General features: G+C 36.9%; 1 long non-coding RNA gene across 1 annotated transcript in view; it reads left to right on the top strand.

The window, feature by feature from the left end:
• LOC143656323 (uncharacterized) overlaps nt 1-18776 on the top strand; it is a 38572-nt gene extending 19796 nt beyond the window's left edge. The window contains exon 3 of the long non-coding RNA XR_013162457.1: nt 18496-18776. This is a non-coding gene — a long non-coding RNA (uncharacterized LOC143656323). The remainder of the gene's footprint in view (nt 1-18495) is intronic.
• The last annotated feature ends 2906 nt before the right edge of the window (nt 18777-21682 follow it).

The raw sequence follows: 21682 nt of genomic DNA, 5'->3' as shown, positions 1-21682 counted from the left end.
TAATGAAATGTGGCCCTGCCACACAACATACAAAAAAAATTTCTTTTTTTAAAGCAGTTTTATTGAGAGAAATGCACCTACCATACAATCCAAAGTTTACAATCAGTGTCTTCTAGTATAGTCACAGAGTTGTGCATTCATCACCACAATCAATTCTGGAACATTTTCACTGCTGCAAGAGAAAATGCTCACCCCTCAGCAGTCACCTCTCAATCTTACTATCCTTCTCTAGTTCTACTCTAGTTCTTCTAGAGTTCTTCTCTAGTTCTTCTCTAGTTTCTGTCAGAGCAAACACTTTTCTTCCATCTTTATAAACTTAATTATACATTTTATATAAATGAAATCAGACAATATGTAGTGCTTTCTGTCTGGTTTCTTTCACTTTGCATACTGTCCTTGTTCTTTCTTCTTCTTTTTTTAAATTGATAGAAGAATATTCATGTATTACTATTCACTGTAGTCCATAGTTTGCTTTAAGTGTATTGTACCCATATACCCTCCCATTATTAGCACCTTGTAACAATATTGTACATTTGCAGTAATTCATGAAAGAACATTCTTATATTTGACTACACTGATTACCCACAAGGGGGTTCGCTATGCTATGTAGTTCCCCGTTCTACCCTATGGCTTTCCTTCTAGTGACATACACGACTCTATGCTTTTTCTTTCAAGTACAATCGCATCTGCATATAATCGCTGTTAATTATACTCACTATAATATGATACCATCAACTCTATCCATTTCCAAACACTTACAATCAATGTTATTACAAATCCTGCACAAGTTAGGCATCAGCTCCGCATTCCCTGCCCTCATTCTATGTGCTGGTGACCTACATTCTGGATATGAATGCTGTGATTTGGTTCATTATATTTAGTTCACATTAGTAAGGTCAGACAATATTTGTCCTACTGTCTCAAATTATTTCACTCAACATAATGTTCTCAAGTTTCATCCATGTTGTCACGTGTGTTCAGACTTCTTCTTACAGCTGAATAACATTCCATCATTTGTTGATTTTGTTGATCCGTTGGTTGGTTGATAGACATTTGGGTTATTTCCATCTTTTGACAATTGTGAATAATGCCAATATAAACATTGGTGTGCAAATGTCTGTACGCATCCTTACCTTCAGCTTTTCTGAGCATTTACCCAGTAGTGGAAGTGCTGGGTTATATGGCAGATCATATTTAGCTTCCTGAAGAACTGTCCATCTGTCTTCTAGAATGGCTGTATCGTTCTACGTTCCCACCAACAGTGAGCAAGTGTTCATATTTCTCCACATTCTCTACAACACTTGTAGCTTTCTATTCTTTAAAATAATGGTCATTCCAGTAGGTGTGAAATGATATCTCATTGTAGTTTTGATTTACATTTCCCAAGTAACTAGTGATGTTGAACATATTTTCATGTGCTTTTTACCCATTTGTATATCCTCTTTGTAAAAATGTCTATTCAAGTTTTTGCCCATTTTAATTGGTTTGTGTATCTTTGTATTGCTGAGCTGTAGGATCGCTCAATAAATCCTGGATATTAATTCTTTATCTGATATGTGGTTTCCAAATATTTTCTTGACAATGTCCTTTGAAGCACAAAAATATTCAGTTTTGATGGGTTCCCATTTATCTATTTTTTTCTTTTGTTGCTCATACTTTGGGAGTAAGGTCTAAGAAATCACTTCTTACCAGGAGGTCTTAAAGGTACATCCCTCATTTTTTCTAGAAATGTTGTGGCTCTATTTTTATATTTAGGACTTTGGTCCACTATGAGTTAATATTTGCATAAGGTGTGGTGTGAGATAAGAGTCCTCTTTAGTATTTTTGGATATTGATATCCAATTCTTCCAGCACCATTTAATAGACTGTTCTGTCCCAGCTGGGTAGAGTTGGCAGACTTGTCAACATCAGTTGACCAAAAACAGTATGTAACCAGCACAAAGATAGATGTATTGATCAATGGAATTAAATTGACAGGGTGGAAATAGACCACCAAATCTGGTCAATTAGTCCTCAACAAGGCCCCCAAGTACATTGATCTGGAACAGAATAGTCTTTCCAATAAATGGGTCTGGGAAAACTGGATATCAATAGCCAAAGGAATGAAAGAGGACCCATACCTCACACTCTATTCAAAAATTAACCTAAAGTGGATCAAAGACTTAGAATTAAGAGCCAGTACCATAAAACTCCTAGATAACAATATAGGGAAACATCTTAAAGACTTACTAACAGGAGGTAGCTTCTTAAACTTTATACCCAAAGCAGAAACAATGAAATAAAAAAATAGATAAATAGGAACTCCTCAAAATCAAGTGCTTCTGTGCTTCAAAGGACTTTGTCAAAAAGGTGAAAAGGCAGCCAACTCAATAGGAGAAAGTATTTGGAAATAAAATATCAGATAAAGATTTGATATCCAGTATATATAAAGAAATCATACAACCCAGCAATAAAAGAACAAACAATCCAATTATAAAATGGACAAAGGATACAAATAGATATTTTTGAAGAACAAATACAAATGGCTAAAAAGCACATGAAGAGATGCTCATCTTCATTAAGCATAAGGGAAATGCAAATCAAAACTACAATGAGATATAATCTTACACTTTTAAGAATGGCAGCTATTAAACAGATAGGAAACCACAAATGTTGGAGAGGATGTGGAGAAATTGGGACACTCATTCACTGCTGGTGGGAATGTATAATGGTGTAGCAGCTGAGGAAGACAGTTTGGTGGTTCCTAAATATTCAAGTTGTCCTATGACCCAGCAATACCACTACTTGGTATATACCCAGAAGAGTTGAAAACAGTGATACAAAAAAGACATTCACGCACCAATGTTCATAATAGCATTATTCACAATAGTCAAAAAATGGAAACAATTCAAGTGCCTATCAACAGATGAGTGGATAAACAAAATGAAGTACATACATACAATGGAATATTATGCTGCAGTAAGACAAAATGAGGTCCTGAAGCACATGACAACATGAATGAACCTTGAAGAAATAATGCTGAGTGAAATAAGCCAGACACAAAAGGACAGATACTGTATGATTTTGCTAATGTGACCTTTGTAAAGGTTAACTCAGAGTCTTATAATGCAGAATATAAAGGACCAAGAGAAGCTAGAAATAGGTGGAAGATTACCTATTGAAGTTGAACTTAAATGTATGGGAATGGATATAAGTAATGGTAGTTCATTAGTGGGTTTATAAGTAATATTGCCATATTGAAGGGGAACATGATTAAAAGGGGTTGTATAGAGCCATGTGTCTCACTAATTAACACTACAAATATTAATAAGTTCCTCATGAACTACTTTAAAGGTATGAATCCTGTACAAATACTCAATAACAGAGGGGTATAGGAAAACTACTATTGCATGCTATGGGCTATATTTAACAGGAAGACATCACCAGTACTACAGCAATACTAGTGGTAAATAATCGGGAGGGAAGGATAAAAGTTAAGGGGAGTTTTAGATGTTATTTTCTCTTTGAAACAATGATAGTTGCCTAAAATTGAGAGTAATGATGAAGATACTGTGAGGCATGGATTGTGTATTTTGGATATTATCCCATCATACCCAATGGATAGATGTGGTCGAAGGGTATATTGACTGAGAACCAGAAAGGTGGATTCTGGTGTATACGTATAATGGAATATTGTACGGCTACAAAAAGGAAAGAAGTTATGAGCTCTGCAATGAGGTGAATGAAACTTGAGAACATTAAGTCATACAAAACAAGCCAGAAACAAAAGATCAAATATTGTATGGTCTCTTTTAGAAAATATCTGTGAGAACATTGGGGCCAATATTGTAAGCTGTTATAGCAGTCACATTTATGCTTGAGATTTAAGTGCTATTTCTAGATTCTGAGATGCTGTACTATATGTATATAACCTGGTATTTCTTTAGAACTTCAGGTACCTGTGTGACACCCAAGACTCAGAGTTGAAGTTCTGCAGCTCTGAAAGTTAGCGTTGCTATATAGAACAATTATAAAGAAACCAAAAAAAGAGATCAGCCTTCAATTAGACATAAGATCTGATTGGGACTAAGGCAAATCAATTAGAAGCAGATCTGGTTAGGACTAAGGTAAATCAGAATACAGGGAAAGGATGACAGTGTCTGTATGTTAGAGCTTTACCTCCTGTATGAGACCAATGGAAGAGAGGTTTATTTTGTCCAAAACCTGAATTTTCTGTAACACACAAACTCAACCTGTCTGGATAGTTCATTTAAACAACCCAAACACATGGAGCCCAGAATGGGAATGAGGGCTAATAATTATGTATAGTTTAATACAATACCTGGATACATCCTAAGGAACATTAGGCAGATAATTAAAAAGTATTGGCAAGTTCCCTTGAGGGACCAGAGAAAAAAATCTAGAACTGTTAAACTTTCCCACCTGGGAAATTCCTGGTGCTCTCTCAAACCCTAGGGACTTCCGAGTTAACAGGACAAGCCCTTGATCCTGAGTCTTGCTCTAATGAAACTTATTTCTGTAGCACAGAAGTTAAGCCTACCTATAGGTATGACTAAGAGTTGCTTCCAGAGAACCTCTTTTGTTGTTTGGATGTGGCTTCTCTCTCACTAAGCCCAACTCTGCAAGTAAAACCATTACCACCACCACCCCGTATATGGGACATGACATCCAGAGATGTGAGTCTTCTTGGCAATATGGGGAATGACTCCCAGGTCTGAGCCTGGCCATGGCACTATGGGATCAACAATGCCTTCCTGACCAAAAGGGGAAAATAAGTGTATCAAAATAAGGTATCAGTGGCTGAGAGAGCTCAAATAGAGTCAAAAGGTGACTCTAGAGGCTACTCTTATGCAAGCTTCAGCTAGATATTGCTAATCACCATGGTTTGCCAAACCCCAACCAGCATCATTCTTATTAACCTAAAGAAAACCCAGGACTCTATATGAGATTCTACAAAAGTTTCATGCATTAAGTTTATTTTTCAGAAACCTAAAACCTTCAGATGGCTCCTAGGCCAGATAAGTCCTGGAACCCAGAGGGGCCAGCCTCTCCAAGAACATCAACCAGTTCCATTCCTTTTTAATGTAGGCGCAGGCTATAAATTTCCCTCTCAGAACTGCCTTCACTCCATCCCATAACTTCATTTTTCTTTTACAAGCTTTTTTTTTTTGTGTGTGTGTGTGGCTATTTAGGGACCTGTAACCATGCAAATAAGTTTGATATCTGATTTTTCCAGTCTTCAAAGCAGGCTGTTGGAATTTTGATTGGAATTGCTCTGAATCTGTAAGTCAATTTGGGTAGAACTGACATCTTAACAAGATTTAGTCTTCCAATTGATGATGATGAGATGCCCTTCCATTTATTTATTTAGGTCTTCTAAAATTTAGCAATGTGTTTGGTAGGTTTTTGAATACAAATCCTTTACATTCTTGGTTAAGAACTTTTAGTAGTCATGGTAAGTGGAATTTTATTCCTGGTTTCCTGCTCAGATTGGTCAGTAATAGTGTGTAGGAACACTACTGATTTTGTGTGTTAATTTTGTATTCCGTCACTTTGCTGAACTTGTTTATTAGCTCTTATAGCTTTGTGGTACATATTTTTCAGGGTTTTCTAGGTAAGGAATCATTATCTGCAAGTAGTGAAGATTTTCTTTTTCCTTTCCAATTTGGATGTCTTTTATTTCTGTTTCTTGCCTAATTGCTGTAGCTAGTACCTGTAGCTCAATGTTGAATAATAGTGGTTACAGTAGGCATACTTGTCTTGTTCCTAATCTTAATGGGAACCTTTCAGTCTCTCTCCATCAAATACAATGTTAACTGTGGATTTTTTTTACATGTGCCCTTTATCAGGTTCAGAAAGTTTCCTTCTACTCCTTTATTTCAAAATGTTTTTCTCATGAAAGGATGCTGGTATTTGTTAAATGCTTTTTTTTCTGCATCAATTGAAATCATCATGGGATTCCTCACCATTGATTTGTTAATGTGGTACATTACTTGATTTTCTTCTATTAAATCCTCCTTGCATATCCAAGATAAAACCCACTTGATCATGCCTGTAATTCTTTTAATGTGAAGTCAGATTCAATTTTCAAGCATTTTGTTGAGGATTTTTGTGACTATATTCATTAGAGAGATTGCTCTGTAATTTTCCTTTCTTGTAGTATCTTTACCTGGCTTTAGTATTGTGTTATGGTACTTCATAGAATGAGGTAGGTAGTATTCACCTCTTTGGAAGTGTTTGAGCAAATTTGGTATTAATTCTTCTTGGAATGAAGAAGTCAACTATGAAGCCATCTGGTCTGCAGGTTTTCTTTCGTTGGGAGCTTTTTGTTGACTGCTTCAATCTCTTTACTTGTTAGCGTATTTTTGAAGCCTTGTCTTTCTTCTGCAATCAGTGTAGTTTGTGTTTTATAGAAAATTGTCCATTTCATGTAAGTTGTCTAGTTTGTTTGTATGTATTTTTCATAGTAATCTCTTAATGATCTTTTTAAATTTCTTGAGGTCAGCAGTAATGTCCTCCCTTTCAATTATCTGTATCAGTCTAGCTAAGGGTTTTATTGATCTTCTCAGATAAGCAACTTTTGGGTTTGTTGACTCTTCCTACTTTTTTTTTTTTGTGTTCTCAGTTTCATATATTTCTGCTCTAATCTTTGTTATTTCTTTCTTTCTGTTTTCTTTTGGATTAGTGTGCTGCTCTTGTCCTAGTGTGCTGCTCTTTTCCTGATTCCTTCAGGTGTGCAGTTAGGTCTTACATTTTAGCTCCTTCTTCCTTTTTAATGTAGCCACGGGCTATAAATTTCCCTCTCAGAACTGCCTTCACTCCATCCCATAAATGTGATATGCTGTATCCTTGTTTTTATTTGACTCAAGATATTTACTGATTTCTCTTGCAATTTCTACTTTGAACAATGATTGTTGAAAAATATGTTGTTTAACTTCCATTCAAGTATGCATTTTCCAGTCCTCTGCCTGTTTTTGATTTCCAGCTTCATTCCATTGTGATCATAGATGGTGGATTCTATAATTCCAATCTTTTTAAATGTATTGAGACCTGTTTTGTGACCCAACATGTGGTCTATCCTGGTGAATGATCCTTGAGCACTTAAGAAAAATGTATATCCTGCTGTTTTGGAATGCATTCTTCTGTATATCTCTGTTAGGTCTAGTTCATTTATCATATTTTTCAAATTCTTTGGTTTCTTATTGATCCTCTGTCTAGATTTTCTATCTATTAATGTGGGTGGTGTATTGAAGTATCCAACTACTAGTGTAGATACGTCAAATTCTTACTTTAGTTTTGATAGTGCTTCCTCATATATTTTTGGGCACCCTGGCTAGGTGAGCATAAATTTATTTCTTCTTGGTGAATTGCTCCTTTTATTAATATACAGTGCTCTTCTTTGCCTCATAATAGATTTGCATTAAAAGTTTATTTTGTCCTACATTAGTATGGCCATCCCAGCTTTCTTTTGGATAGTGCTTGTATGGAATATCTTTTTTAAGCCTTTTACTTTCAACCTATTTGTATCCTTGGGTCTAAGGCGAGACTCTTGTAGACAGCATACAGTTTGCTCATATTTTTAATTTATTCCACCAAGCTGTGTCTTTTGATTGGAGAATTTAATTGCTTAACATTCAGTGTTATTACTGTAAAAGCTATTCTTACTTTAACCATTTTAACCTTTGACTATTATATGTCATATTTTGTTTTTGCCTCTTTTTGTATCCCTTTAATTAACTTTACTGATACTCTTCATTTCAATATTCATCTACAAGATTCTATTGCTCCTGATTTTCCATTCAGCCTGCAGGATATTTTAGTATGTCTTACAGGGCAGAGCTCTTGTTAACAACTCTACCAGTTTCTGTTCATCTATGAATATCTTTCCATGAATATCTTAAACTCTCTTGCATTTTAAGGGCAGTTTTCCAGATACAGACTTCTTGATGGGTAGTTTTCCATTCTAGGGTTAGGGTTAGGGGTTAGCCGACTCAGTAGGTGAACTCTGCCCTCCTCCCCTACATGGGACATAACTCCCAGGGGTGTAAATCCCTCTGGCAATGTGGGACAGAACTCCTGGAATAAGTAGAACCCAGAATTAAGGGATTGAGAAGTATCCAACTATTAGTGTAGATACGTCAAGTTCTTACTTTGAGATTGAGGAAGGCTTCTTGACCAAAAGGGGGAAAAGAGAAACGAGACAAAATAAAGTTTTAGTGGCTGAGAGATTTCAAACAGAGTTGAGAGAATATCCTGGAAGTTATTCTTATTCATTATGTAGATATCCATTTTTAGTTTGTGATGTAGTGGAGAGGCTGGAGGGAAGTATCTAAAACTGTTGAGCTGTGTTCCAGTAGCCTTGATTCTTGAAGATGATTGTATAATGGTAAGGCTTTTACAATGTGACTGTGTGATTGTGAAAACATGGTGTCTGCTGCTCTGTTTATCCAGGCTATGGACAGATAAGTCAAAAGTTATAGATAAAGAATAAATAAAAATAAAGGGGACAAAGGGTAAAATAAATTGGGTAGATGGAAATACTAGTGGTCAATGAGACGGAGGGATAAGGGGTATGGTATGCACGAGTGTTTTTTTTCTTTTTATTTCTTTTTCTGGAGAAATGCAAGTGTTCTAAAAAAAATGGTCATGGTGAAGAATACACAACTATGTGATGATATTGTACACCATGTATGCAATGTATGTATGTAAAGATTTATCAATAAAAATACGAAAAGAGGAAAAAAGAAAGTAAGAGAACAGGACTGCCCATATATCCATTTTTAACTCCAAAGCTTGCAGTTTCTCCACACTGCCACACTGAGGTATAGGTGTGGCAAGTTTATAATCATTTGATTCCCCACCTAGGCAATAATGGTAATAAATTCTGTGTCAACATCATCAAAAAAAAAAAGAAGAAAGAAAAAGAAAACGCCTACTGTTGCCCGGTAATCCCAGGCGGGTAATCCCAGGCGTACTAACCCGCAGACCCTGCTCAGCGGCCGAGATCAGACAGATCAGCGCGTTCAGGGTAGCTTGGCGGTAGTCGCTGGCTGCCGCCACCGGAAGCCCCCACTGCCTGCACTCTGCCGGGTAAGGTGTCCTCAGGGGCTGCGCCTTGGGACCCTCGCTGCAGCCCAGCCCAGTTCGATCCCCGGAGGCTCCCCCGCTTTCCCACCCACGCCGCTGCCCAGCCCCTCTCCCCCAGCCCGCGTCCCAGCCACTTGCCCTCCGCTGCTGGGATCCTGCTTTCCCCAACCGGCTCTGCGCATCCGCCAGCGCCCGCTGCAGGCTCGCTAGTCAGGGAGCAGCCGTGCAGCCCGCGCGGCCCTTGCAAATCCCACAAGCCGCTCAGTCCGCCCAGGATCCGCGGGCCTAGTGGACTTGCCAGAGCGCGCCAGGCCAGGCCGAGCCAGGGGCAGGGGGAAGCCCGATGCCTGCTTGTCTGCCCAACCACACGCACGTCTTCTGCCCTAGCTGGTCGCGTGGCGATTGTCCCCTCGCATCCCCTCCCCTCCTATCCCTCTATTCCCTCGCATCGTGTCCAGCGGTCCCACCTGTCCTCCGCTCCTTGCGGCGGTGGTGTTCCTGCCACTGGGCCACCTGGGCTGGGGCGCAGCATCTGTCCTGTGCCAGGATCCGGCCTCGAGCCTGGGCCCGACTCAACGGGCAGGCAACGGCTTGGGGTGGGAAGATCCCACTTGGTACGCCGCCCCGTCTTCACGCAGCACACACTCGTTGTGCGGGGGTGTCAGGTTGGCTCGGCAGTCCTCACGTCCCTGGGCTCCGATCTGTCCAGCGGAGCGGGAAACCCCAGCCAGGGCCGAAGATGGAAGCCAGCTGGTCATGCCCTTGGGGGCAGGCTGTCCGCAGGCATCATGGACTGGCGGAGATGCCCTTGGAGTTGGCAACTGGGATTGGGCTCGGTCTGCCAGAAGGCCAAGGGTCCGTTTGGAGAGGCTGGGCTCCGGGGCCTCCCTGGGATTCCTTGAGGTGCCACGGCTGTGGCCTCCCGGGCAGTGCACGGGGCTTCCAGACAGCTTGGCCCACTGCGGGGGCGGTCTGCTGGTGGCTCTAAGGGGCCCTTGCAGCGCTGAGGCTGCAGCCTCTGGTTTTCAGGTCTGACTGGAAGCCACATGGAAATATCCAAATTAAGGCATCAACAGGAGGGTACTCTATCCCTGAAGAAATGTATCTGGGACATCTCTCTCACGTGAGCAGTGTGTGCTGGTCCTTATCTCTTGAGTTTTGTTGCTTCCAGCTTTAGGCTTCAGTAGCTTTCTCAGTTTCTGTGGTTGTTTCTTTTCTCTCAGCTTCCCTGGGCTTTTCTTTAAGTTCTTTCTTGTTTTTTTTTTCTTTTCTTTCTGTCTTTTATCTTCTCATAAAGGCCTCCAGTAAAAGGATTAAGACACATCCTTAAATGGGCTGGGTTACACCTCAACTGAAATAGCCTAAACTAAAATTTCCCACCCAAAATAGGACTGACCCCAAAAGAATTAATGAAAAGAACAGATTTTCATTAACAGATTCATATAACATAACAGATTCAAACCAGCACAATCTTCATAGAAAAAAAGCTAGCAGTTCTCAGTTTGAGAGACATCTATTCTATCTCTTAAAACACTAAGGACTCAAAAAAAAGTTCTGGATTTGCTAAAGGGTTTTTAAAATATCATACTCTAGCAGAATGTGAGCTCTGAAGATGGGATTTTATTTTTATTTTTTTATGGCTACTGTAATAGCACTTGACACACAATGTGGTGTAAATAATTATCTGTCCAATTGAATCAATTTTGAGTACAAAATGTTTCTGTGGTTGCCCTTGATGCCAGATGCCTTTGTCAGAGACTGTTTACCACTAAAACCCATTTTCCCCTTCAGCAGTTACAAAGTGTTCTGCTGAGATTAGGTATTCAAATGACAATGTTGTGAGTTTTGATGGGCAAGGCATAAACCATATCCTTAATTGAAAAAATGCTCAAAACACACCTGCTAGGGGATATCTAATCATCTCTGACATGGACAGATGACACCAGGAAAATCCTTAGACATTTTTTTTCAAAATTCCCTGACTCCTTGTAATAAGGTGCGTCTCTTGTCAATGGGTTGTGAGCAGAAGGATATGGGTAACTTCCTTGCTGAAATCTAAAAGGTTGACTGCACTCTCCTCCAAGTTTACCTCCTGTTTCCCACCTGAAACTAAGAAGGTGGTATGACACCTCTATGTAAGAGTTCCCAATGGCAATATTTCACAAATGGGGATGCACATATAACCCACCTAGGGTTAAAATTCAAATGATCATTCATAAATTCTGGAATGGAGTCAGGATTCCGCATTATTAACAAGCTGCAGGTGATACCAGTGATACAAGAAACATGGGTTACATGTTTGAATATGAAGGCCCTAGCGAAGGATGGAGAAACAGCTGAGAACTAAACTGGGTCTATGAATGGAGAAGAAATGATGCCGGGAAGAAAATCTGTGAGAAAGACAGTCCGTTATGTAACATGATCAGGGAAGTGGTACTCCATCACATTTACCATATTTTGTTGTTTGGTGTGGAAATACACATGACACTCACACTCAAGGGGAGGGGGTGGTACAGGTTGTGAGTAACAGGCAGGATTAATTATGAGCATTATAGTGTCTATTCAGGCTCACCCTAGTGATTAGTCACTATATGTATCGCCATTGAAAAACTGTCTTCATATAAATGTAAGTGACATAGGAAGTTGTTAGGAAAAAAGTGTTACAAGTGACGATCTGGTATATTCCAATGATAAATAAGCCTTTGAAAATCACAATCAGTTGGAGCATAGTGTCCTGTTCACGGACCAGAGGATCACATTCAGACTTAAGTCTTGTATTTTGTTTTTATTCTAGTGCATGCGCAGTATTATTAAGTAAACTCTACTTGTTTTACTACGCAATCTTTCTTCTAAAGGATGGATTAGATTTTCTTAATTTTCAACAACATATGGAACTGGTTTAAAGGGAAAAGTAATCTCAAAGATCCCAGTTTTAACATAAATGATTTAAAATATGTTACCATTCTTATAAAGGTAAATGTAAAAAGTGTTACAAGTGTCTAATAATTATAATTATCAAGCAAATGTAAAATAAACAAGTTTACAAAAATAGCTATCACCACCATTAAAATGTAAACTAATGAAAGCAATTTAAGATGACAAGTAATATAGTTCTGTTATAGTAAAATTGTCAACATATAAATGTTGCACAGAGATGAAGCCAAGGCAATTTTGAGTTTAGCCTATTTATGTTAGCACTGATTTTCTCCATTTAAACGATTGTGAGAACTTCATCATGTACTCTACAATACTATGACATCCATTTGATGCAAATTCTTTACTAACTTACCAAGTTCTTCTCTGTTCATGTCCACAATGTACCAGTGTTTGGTTCCGCTACAGTGTCAGTCATGCTCAGGAACTGAGAAATATGTGGTTATTACAAGTGGTTTAAGTTGATCATTAAATGACCCTAGAAGTGCTTCTATGTATTTTGAAATTATCACAGAAATGAAATTAAGCATTCTTACAGAAGCTATCAGGCCCTGGTGTTAGTATCTGTGGTTTATTCTCTTCAAATATAGCATCCACCACAAATATTTAATACATTTCTTTTATATTCCAATCACTCTACAACTGGCTTGTGATATATTCCTGAGCAAAATAAAGGTCCTTGCCCTCTTGGATTTTACATTCTAGTGCTGATGGACTTGAAATGAGAAACTATAATAAATATGCATTTGTTAGAAGATGATACATGCTATTGAAAAGAAAAAGGAGGGCGGTGCAACAGTGGCTCAGTGGCAGAATTCTTGCCTGCCATGCCGGAGACCCAAGTTTGATTCCTGGTGCCTGCTCATGCAAACAAAAGAAAAGGAAGAAAGAAAAAGAAAAAGGAAAGTATGACAGGGTATTAGGAGTACTGATGAGGATGCTGTGCTATACATGATGATTGGGGAGGTCTCATTGAGAGGTTTAGAGCAGTGTCTCAAGAAAATGAAGCCATTAGCCAAATACATTACTGCAAAAATGGCTTAAGCAAAAAACACCTGGAGAAAATACCCTAAGATTTAAGTCTGCCTGGTGTGGTTAAGGAAGAGCATTAAATGTCTGTGTGGCTAAAGAAATGGAGTCACTGCAGGGTTTTATAGGGAGGAGTGTTCTGATTTAAAACACAAATTTTAAAAGGACCCCCAGGAATTGTGTTGAACATAGACTCAGCGGGACAAAAGGAGAACCAGGAAGCATTTTGGGGGTCTCCTGCTAAAATCTAGGCAAAAGATTACTGCAGCTGTGATTAAACAGGCAGGGAAAATGGTGTGAAAAATATAACAGATTCTGTATATAGTTTGAAGGACAGCCGTTTTTCTTCTGATAGGTTAGGTGTGAATTGTGACATCACCATTAATCTGGCTTCAGTGTTTTTAGGTTAGGAAACTGAAAGTATGGATTTGTCACGGGAAGCTTGCTTGAACAGCATTTTCTGGGTAAGAAAATGAGTCATTAGTTACGAAGATGCCTATTAGATAGATAGAGGAAAACATTAAGTAATTAGTTGAATGTAAAATTCTGGCATTCCGGTGAGAGGTCTAGGGTGGATTTGTGAATCATCAGTATAGAAATAGTACTTAAAGTCAAAAGAATACTTGATTTGAATTTGATAATTTTAACATAACATGGAGAAAGAAGCTGAATCTCTCAACTTTGGTTTCCGAAACACATGTGTGTCCAGAGGGATCTCAGCTAATCTTTATTCTTTTTCTTCTCTTCTTTTTTTTGGGTGCATGGTCCAGGAATTGAATTCAGTTCAATTCAGTTCAGTTCTACCACTGAACCACCCGTCAGCTAATCTTAATTAAGGGGGATAAAAACTTCCTGATCAGTGTCTTCTCACAAATATGTATGCACAGAGGTGATATTCCTAAAACACAGGACAAACAGCTTTCACCCAAAAAAGTAAAGTGCAAAAATTTGGGTCATGCACTAATAGTGGAGATAACTTCCTTCTCAGATGCAGCATCTGTGATCAATCTGGGTGCTGTGGTTGTGGAGAAACAGGCAACAGCAAAGGATGACTAGAAAAGGAAGAAATGCCTTGGGCTTCCAAGCAGCCACAAATTTCCTTATCACAATAAAGAAGTCCACAGAGCTGCAAGGTAGAGAAACAGGAAGACCACAAACACTGTTTCCTCTTTTAGAGCATTTTCCTCTTTTAGAGCATCCTGTGTGAACCCAAGCAAAATGAACTTTATTTACACTACTCATCAAGTCCATGGTTAAGGTAGATGTAGAAAAGACACAGCTGAGAAATGGTTTATCTGCAAGGAAAATTGAAAAGGTTATGATTTGGCAAGAGCAGGAGACTTAGACTCTGCCTTATTACTTTATATTTCTAATTTCATGAACGCTGTTGTTCAGTAATTCTAAATGGTTTTCATGCATTAGCATCATATGGGAAACTTAAAAAAAATGCTTATGCCTGTGCTTTAACCATGAAGACTTCCTTAAAGAAATAAAAGTTTTTTGGAGAAAACAAAACCATGCATGGGGTTGATTATATTTTTGAGTACTGAGACTAGCTGACTTTTGCTGTTGACCTTGTACTGGTCACTTTAATATTTGAAAACTTTTCCTCTACATGAAGAATTATTCTGATAGATACTTGAAGTATATGCATATACATGTGATTTATATGTGCATAGATATTGCTCTCAATAACTAAAAAACAATATTCCTATATAATTAAATAATGTTAAATTTGAAGTTTCCCTCTTAAGGGATGTATTTTTTGATTTGGGCGCCAGCTTGTATTCATTAATCCTGACCTATTTGGTATTTTGGTTTGGTAGACAGTAAGACAAAAATTATTTCTACAGCCTTTTGCTCATGATGGCCATAATTTTAATCTTCATTGTCAGTCAGAACATATGACATATTTGAATAAATTACTGAAGCTGGCATTATTGAAGGAAGTTTCTTTGTATGTGAAACACATTATTTATATGAGATGCATAGTATTTAGTTTCCATCCTATGGACCCAACCTGATGTATAACTTCCTGTATTTATAAATCTTAGTGTCTTTACTCACATATAAATCTCCTATTCCTAAATTTGAGAGATTTGTTTTCTTCCGAGTTTTGTTTCTCTTAAAACATCTTTAAAAATACATTTCAGAATTACCATTTTTATGTACATATTCATTTTTCTACTCTATTGTTTGTTCACATACGTATGTATTTATAACAATGAAATCAGGTTTTAATATTATTTATAAACTGATTTTCATTTTGGATGGTTAAAAGCCTATTTCTCTTTAGCTAAAGGTTATCTATAATACAATGATATATTTTAGCAGTTGTAAATTAACACATAAAATATATGAATGTTAAATATTACCCTTTATTTTTATTCAAGTGGCTTTCAAGTTTTCACCCATAAAAAATATTGAATGAATATTTCGCTTCCTTATTTTTTAATAATTCCATCAAAACAAACCCATGGGATTACTGTGGCAACAGACATGAACATTTCATAGTTACAGGTGACTTTTCAAATAGCCTTCTAATTTAGTATTATCAATATTTATTAGAAATATTTGCATTATAGAAACAAATAGCTGTATAATAAAATATACAAAGTTTACAGTATAAGAAATGATGTACTAAGAAATGATGATCATGCATCTATGTGATGATGTTAAGAATTTACTGATTGCATATGTAGAATGGAATGATTTCTAAATGTTGGGTTAATTTCTTTTGTTTTCTTTAATTAATGAAAAAAAAAAAAGCCGTAGACAACCTTAACTCCACTTCTTTATTTAAGTACCTTGTTTGTTTACTAAAGCAATTGTAGGCGTGGAGAAAAATCATGCGGAGAGTACAGAGTTCTCATAGACTTCCCTCGCACACAGCTGCAAAAAAAAAAAAAAAAAAAAGTTGACAGTATTTTAGAGAGTGGAAAATGAAGTGTTCACACAAAATTCTTGATTTGCCCACCCCACTGTTCAGTTAAGTGTTTGTCCATCCCATAATACAATTTTTCAAAATTTTATACTTTGTTTCCCCCATTTCAGGTTCAAATTGGATCATTGTTCTCTACTGATTTGAAAATATAAGACTATGGTAAAAGTTTTCTAATGGAAATCAAACATTATCATTTTTACTCAGTTAATAGAATACAAATGACATACATTTCTTGATTACCAGCGATAGTATAATATTTTTCTATAAATAATTTTCTTATTTTTATATATTCTGAATTATATCTATATTTTCAACTAATTTTTCAGTATCTTTAAGTTTTGAGGGCTTCCCATTTTTAAAAATTTTTTAAAAACATTTTTTGATATAACAATGTACAAGCACATACATCCTTAACATACAAACATTCCAGACATGGTGTACAATCAATGACTCACAATATCATCACATAGTTGTCTATCCATCACCATGATCATTTTTTAGAACATTTGCATCACTCCAGAAAAAGAAATAAAAAGAAAAAAGAAAAAAATTCATACATATCCTACCCCTTACCCCTCCCTCTCATTGACCGCTAATATTTTCATATATCCAATATATTTATTTTTTAATTTTAACGTTTGTTTCCCGTATTATTTATTTATTTTTAATCTATACGTTTTACTCATCTGTCCATACCGTAGATAAAAGGAGCATCAGACACAAGGTTTTCACAATCACACAGTCACATTTGGAATGCTGTATCATTATACAGTCATCTTCAAGAAACATGGATACTGGAACCTCTGAGCCACTGACACTTTATTTTGTCTCATTGCTCTCTTTCCTTTTTCGGTCGAGAAGGTTTTCTCAATCCCTTGATGCTGAGTCCCGGCTCATTCTAGGATTTCTGTCCCATGTTGTCAGGAAGGTCCACACCCCTGGGAGTCATGTCACATGTAGAGAAGGGGAGGGCAGTGAGTTTACTTGCCGTGTTGGCTGAGAGAGAGAGAGAGAGAGGCCCCATCTCAGTAACAAAAGAGGTTCTCTGGGGTGACACCTAGGCCTAATTTTAAGTAGGCTTAGTTTATCCTTTGCAGGGATAAGTTTCATAGGAAGAACCCCAAGATTGAGGGCTTGGCCTGTTGATTTGGTTGTCCCCACTGCTTGTGCGAATATTAGGAGTTCCTCAAGTGGGGAAGCTGAATTTTCCCCCTTTCTCACCATTTCCCCAAGGGGACTTTGCAAATACTTCTTTATTTACTTTCAAATCACTCTAGGATTTATTGGGGCATCATTCTGGGATTTATTGGGGTATAGGGCTTCCCATTTTTATGAATTCATATCCAGGCAGCTTATCAAAACATTTTCTCTTTGCAGTTTAGTTCATTCTTTCAATTAGGGAAGTTAGCTTCTTTGTTTCATTTTGTATTATTTCTATGCCTCTAAATGTTAATATAAATGATATGGAATTTGCTTTAATATGAGTTATTAGATACTCTCTTTTTTTTTACTAATCAGATAATCAATAACACCATTAACTTCATTATTATATATATATTAAAATCCACTCAGATTTGAGGTAGCTAAAGTGGAAAGATGTCCTCAACCTTTTAAATGTCAATTGGAGGGGCAATATAACTCTAAACAAGATTATTAATAACGCAAGAATTCCACACAACTCATATGATAATATCAAATGAATTAAGATTCCAAAAGTTGAAATTTCTAGAAAATGAATTCATTAGTCAGCAAAGGTTCAAAAACCAGGAAGAAGTAGAATTACAGTTTTAAATGTGTGAAACTGAGGTTTCCAACACGATTCTTTGGAATTCAGGTATTTAATTAGCTTATACTGGGTTTCCCCGATGAGACTGTTTAAAAATTAGAAACACAAACTGTCCATTTACTCTGACAAAGTACATAATTTAAATAAAACGAAGACTTTTGAAGCCCAGCTGAAATAATATTTGCTCATTGTGAAGACATTAGCCATGTTATGATAACTAATATCTGGATAGCAGTTTTTAAGTATAAGAAAATAAACAGAGGCTAAATTTAAAAAGGGGGCACATTTGGCTGAGAGCGTTTAAGAGATAAATGAAAGGAAAATATTATAAGAAGAGGAGAACAATACATTGTTTCATATAAACATAGAGATAACCTCTATAAAAATTACATTCATTACACTAAGAAGTTTTGAGAGATAAATTTGTGGATAGATCATGGACAGTCATGAAAGCCAGATCTTGGAATAATATTTTGATTTGTGTCAGATTAGCAGAGACTATTTGAGGACATGATAATAGGAATTCAGCACCTGACAAGATGGATTTCTTAGCTTAGATGCAAATGAGCTCAGAGTCTCATCATTTAATCCAACTGTTGTTTCCTAATACTCACAGACTCGCTTATTTACCTCATTGGGGGTGGGAGGTGGGGTGCATCCCGGTATCGAAGCATGTTATTTTCTCTTATTTACATACTTAATTTTTTTTTTTTAGGTGCATTGTCCGGGAGTTGAACGTGGGTCTTCTGCATGAAAATTAAGCATTCTACCACTGAACCACTACATGATTAATTTTTATTTTAACTGTTGACAATTCAACCAGTTAACATTATTTCTTGTCGCAAAAGTCTGTATCTAGTCTCGAAGTTTTCGCTTTTGTTTCCCTGACAAATAAACATGTACCTGTAAGCCCTAGGTGCCTATTTTACTCATAGGGACTTTAAATAAGTATTTAATAGAATAAGACAACACAAATTATATATTATTCTTGTAGGATGACCTTATACTTTAAAATGGTTTTCAGTTTTTTAAATTTCTTTTTTCCTATCTTTTTCTGGTGCAGTGAGTATGGCATTTTTTTCTCTTTGGTTTTAGGTACCAAATTTGATGCAAGAGGATCAAACCAAGAGGGATTTGCCACGTTCAGTTGGGCTACAATTCGGATAGAATGTTACTAGATGGCTTCTCTCTCTAGCCTCTAGCACTCACCATTCATATCACATAAAACATCAAATCCCAAGGGTCCATTTAAACTGCACCCTAGCGAAGAAAATTTGATGCCAAATGATACCTTAAGTTCCTGTCCTTGTCCCGATATCAATTTTTGTAAACTTCGTTATTAGACAAATATGAAAGCAGAACACTAGATACATAAGGAATAGCGACGGGAAGAAAGAGAAGAAACTGAATGAAGTCAGAGAAGGAGAGAGTAAGTGACAGTGAGCAGAGAGCAGGGAAGGAAGAAGAGCCAGGCACTAGGATACTGAAAGACATATAGAGGGGAGGTGACAAAAGATGTTATAAAGGGTCCTTAGGCCAAGAGTTCATCACAGATGTCAGAGAGGGAGTGCAGTTGGGGGTCAAGGGCAAGTGTTGCCATTGGTCTTAAATAACAAGACAGGTGTGAAGTGCAGTCCTATCTTATATCCTCACTGTGCTGGTTTGAAAGGATATATGCCCCCTAAGAAAGCCATGTTTTAATATAAATGCCATTTCGTAAAGGGAGAATAATCTCTATTCAATACTGTATGTTTGAAACTATAATGAGATCATCTCCCTGGTTGATGTGATTTAGTTAAGAATGGTTGTTAAACTGGATTATTTAATGCAAATATTTTATTGATTTGTAACATATGTCTAAAAAAATTGCACAAAGAACAACAATACAGATAAATAAAACATCACAAAGCTAATAAGCCAGGTAACCAGCACCGAGCTCGAGAAACATTACAAACATATTCCAGAAATCCTGGAACACTCTTCTAGTAACTGACTCCTTAAGGATAACTACTAAATTTATTCTTAAACCCATGGCTCAGTTTGTTATGCTTCGACACTTTTAAAATTGAAATCATGTAGTACACTTCATGTGTATATGACATTTCATTCACAATATATTTGCGTAATTTTTCTGTGTTTTATGCAGGTGTAGATTATTGTTTCATTACTTTATACTACTCATTATATGAATCATCCACAATTTATTTATTCATCCTTCCATAGATGGTGATTTCGGGTTGTTTCCAGTTTTTTTTTCTTGCAATGGCTTTTGAATGAACGTATATATGCTTTTCTGTTGGAAACAACTAGCAATGAAATTGCTGCGTCACTGTGTATGTATAGGCTCAGTTTTAGTAGGTAATTACAGAGTTTTCCAATGTGGCTAGACTGATTTAAATTTTCAACAGCCATATATGAGAGTTTCAGTTACTTTATAAACTTATCTATTAGTAATTGTCAGTATTTGCATTTGAGTTATCTGGTGAGTATATAGATGTGTGTAGTGAAAACCCATGAAATTTGAGATTGTATTTCCCTGATAACTAATGAAGTTAGCACTTTCCAATGATTAAGCACCTCTTATAGCCTATTGGCCTTTTGGATATGCAGGTTTTGCTAAAAACAGTATTCTCTTTTCTCTCTCTCTCTCTCTTTCTTTTGCTTCTCTTTCTGCCTCTTTCAAAATGTTGGGGTCAGAATGATGTATTTCTTCTTTAAATGTTTGGAATAATTGATTATTGGAGCCATTTGACCTGAAATGGTCTTTGTGGGAAAGTTTTTAATAACAGATGTAATTGCTTTAACATACTTAACAGAATATCAACTCCAGGACTATTGACAAGAAAGAGAAAAGAACCCCCACTCAAGTAGAAGCAGCATTCAGAGGGTAGAACAAAAAGGCAAGACAATAAAGAGAAAGTTCATGTAAGAAATGAGAATGTAGGGGATTCTGTTTATTATTGACACAAAATCCAGAACAGCCAATGAAAGGGCATGTGGAGGGATGAGATGTAAAATAAGAAGGAGGTGTCCAAATATTTAGTGGATTTAAAATATAAACTTAAAATATCCTCAAAAAACAAAAACAAAAAACAACCTAACAGTCTCTAGTTTGAGAACCATTCCTTAAATATCTTCAAGTCCTGCAAACTCACCTAGAATGTGAGCTCTGAAGACAGAGATTTTAGTTTTATATTTTACAGGTACCTTGAATAATATTTTGTACATGATAGTCAATAAATATTTGTGAAATTGGATGGAATTTCTAGAAAAGAAAATAATGCTCCTGTGGATTTTTTGATGCAAGGTGCCTGTATCAGAAATTGCTTATGTCCTCTAAAATCCATTCTCCCCTTTGGCAGTAACAGAAAGTTACCTGGGTTCATGGCCTTTAAACTCCAATGTTCTAAGTATTGATGATAAGTACAAACCCATATTCTTAATAGAAAAACATTGCAAGCACACAGCTAACAGATATCAAGCAGACTCAGCTACAGGCATGGGCTCAAAAATATATGCAGGGATTTTTAATTGAAAATAACCAGGCTTTTCAGCCAGGTGCAGCTCTGTAACTAAGTTCTTGTCAATTGTCTATAGGCAATTACATAATATATATATATATATATATTATATAATTTAATTGCTGGAATCTAAAATATTGAATTTATGTACTCCTACAGTTTATTTCCTCTTTATGCCTCCTGAAACAAAGAAGGTGGAGTCCAGCTGTAGATAACGGTACCATATGATAATAATTTACAAACTGCAGGGCATGTATGAAAGTATGAGTCACCTAGAGCTAACGTAAAAATTATGGACCACATGCTGAATATGAGGCCTTAGGGAAGGAAGAAGGAACAGCTAAGAAGGGACTGGAGCCCCTGAATGAAGAAGAGAAGACG

Source organism: Tamandua tetradactyla, chromosome 14, assembly GCF_023851605.1.
Source record: "Tamandua tetradactyla isolate mTamTet1 chromosome 14, mTamTet1.pri, whole genome shotgun sequence".
Lineage (NCBI taxonomy): Eukaryota > Metazoa > Chordata > Mammalia > Pilosa > Myrmecophagidae > Tamandua > Tamandua tetradactyla.
This window is presented reverse-complemented; position numbering and strand designations above follow the sequence as displayed.